Source organism: Trichechus manatus, unplaced genomic scaffold (genome assembly GCF_000243295.1).
Source record: "Trichechus manatus latirostris isolate Lorelei unplaced genomic scaffold, TriManLat1.0 scaffold00152, whole genome shotgun sequence".
NCBI lineage: Eukaryota > Metazoa > Chordata > Mammalia > Sirenia > Trichechidae > Trichechus > Trichechus manatus.
Genome location: NW_004444088.1, coordinates 5,958,816 through 5,961,111, shown reverse-complemented (window position 1 = coordinate 5,961,111; position 2,296 = coordinate 5,958,816). Strand labels below are relative to the sequence as shown.

The 2,296-nt window shown below is 40.2% G+C and overlaps 1 protein-coding gene across 1 annotated transcript in view; it reads left to right on the top strand.

The window, feature by feature from the left end:
- Positions 1 to 1,520: 1,520 nt before the first annotated feature.
- The window catches only part of PKIA (cAMP-dependent protein kinase inhibitor alpha), a 33,128-nt gene continuing 32,352 nt past the window's right edge, over positions 1,521 to 2,296 (top strand). The window contains exon 1 of the mRNA XM_004386008.1: positions 1,521 to 1,652. The gene's annotated coding sequence lies outside the window, so the exon portion shown is untranslated. The remainder of the gene's footprint in view (positions 1,653 to 2,296) is intronic.

Sequence of the window (2,296 nt, the reverse complement as noted above, 5' to 3'; positions counted from 1 at the left end):
ACTTGCAGGCCAATTATTAACAATACTAATAATCCCACCATTGTATCAGATGTTGACAGAACCCAACCTCCACCTTCCTGGTTCTCATCATTTCACTACATACTGACAGAGGACTGATAAATAACATGCAATTATCTACATTAGGGCAGGCCAGTACCTGGGAGTTAATGTATCTGGAAGTAGCTCTTAGCCAATGCTAGATGGAAGTTGGAAGATAAGTACTTCAGCTTTTGCATAATTTTGGGATAATTGTGAAGCATGAGTCTCACAAACTTCCCTGCAGGAGCAACAGTCATCCCCCATGGGAGTAATCTGTTCAGTAGGGCACCTCTATTGGCTTCCTTCCATTCTGTCTCACTTTCCCACTCCCCTCCTAGGCTCCCTGGGACCATCTCCCAGATAAATGATATGCATTCAAATGTGTGCCTCAGAATCTGCTTCTGGGGAAACTTGATCTAAGACAATTTCACACCTGTCTAGCCTCCTAACAATTCAATGAGGTGTCCTGGTGGTGCAGTGGTTAAGTGCTTGGCTGGTAATCGAAAGGTTGGTGGTTCAAAGCCACCAGCTGCTCTGAAGGGAGAAAGATGTGGCAATCTGCTTTAGCAAAGATTTACAGCCTTGGAAACCCTATGGGGCAGTTCTACTCTGTCCATTAGGGTTACTATGAGTCAAAATGGACTCAATGGCAATGGGTGGGGTTTTAACAATTTAATGCTGCTTGCAGGGTCATCACTGGCACAGGGACCAAGGAATGTCACAGTATGTGTCAATTCTCCTAGATCCTAATGTTTGTAAACAAATGGGAAAGAGCATGACCTTGAAGAGAGAGATAAACAGCCAATGAGGGCAGGGAAGGAGAGATATTGCCACTCACTTTCCATTAATAATGGTGTGGAATTCATGGGCCGATGATCTCTAACAGGTGTGACTGTCATTTAAGGAGTCTGCTCCCTTAGCCAGTCAGGAAAACTGCTGTTATTATTTTGGAATCAGTCTCATGCTTTTATTGCTTCGTTTGCCTTTTCCTGTACCCTAATATGTAGCTTTCTGAATCACTGCATAGCTATCAACAGATTTATTCTCCCCTCACAACTGTTACAAAAAGAGCTACATACACACACACACACACACACACACACACACACACCCAAAATAGAAAAGAAAAAGAAAAAGCTTGTGTGCATGTAATGGATACTACAAATTAAGGGTCTCTGTGAAATATTTTTCCACAAGTTCCTAAGTTTATTTTATGAGTAATTGAATTTCATCAAATTAAATAATTGCCTAAAGATCCTGACTTATTGAATTTTGAATAAAAAAAACTTAGAAAACTTGCCCATGGTTGCGCTCATTTTATGTCTTGAGTAACCTTTTTTGAAGTCTCTACTTGGCTTGAAAGCCCAGAATATAACTTGTAATCCTGTCAGAATGTATTCACTATGCTTGAATGTTTACTTAAAACTTAAAGTAAAATCTACATGTACAGATAATTTCCTCTCCCTTGCTGTCTTCATTTCAGTTTCCTGAGTTTCTGAGAAGGCCTGGTCTCCCCAAAGGAGTGATTTCTAGTAGAAATCTGAAGGTCTGATCCAAGGAGAAAAAAAATCCAATATAGCCAATGAATTAAGGACAAGAAGGTTTCCAATCAGGTAGGAACACTTAATCTTGTATATCCAATCGCCAAAAATACAATGACTGTTTGAAAAAAGAATGGATATCTAATATCAACCACCCTACTAGGTTACTGTTCACAATTCCCTTGGAGCTTGTGATGTTTATCAGAGAATACCTTGGAGGGAAAAGAATATAACAACAACATGATTTTTTTTTTCCATTTTTAGCTCGTTGTTACCAGGTACACTTAGTGATTCTTGGTGCCTGCGATTTACTCTCTGGTGGTTAAGCATATGGAGATTAATTCTCTTGGTATTTTCTCCTAAGACAAATCATATTCATAGGTTATCTGCATGACTTTCCAGTTGTTTATCAAAATGAAGGGCCATACGAGCATCAAGTGTTCTAAGTGAGGAATGGCTGCCATTCAGTGGTGTGAAGAAACCAGTCTGGTTCTTGGGGCACATCTACCCCAAATCTTGGAGTGGTCATGTCAGTGCACATAAGGAGCTAACAGGGAAGAGAATGGGGACTATGAAAGAGAGGCTCTGTTTTCATCTACTGATACATGTCAAAACCCCACTGTCTTAGTCATCTAGTGCTGCTCTAACAGAAATACCACAAGTGGATGGCTTCAACAAAGAGAAGTTTATTCTCTCACAGTCCAGTAGGCTACAAG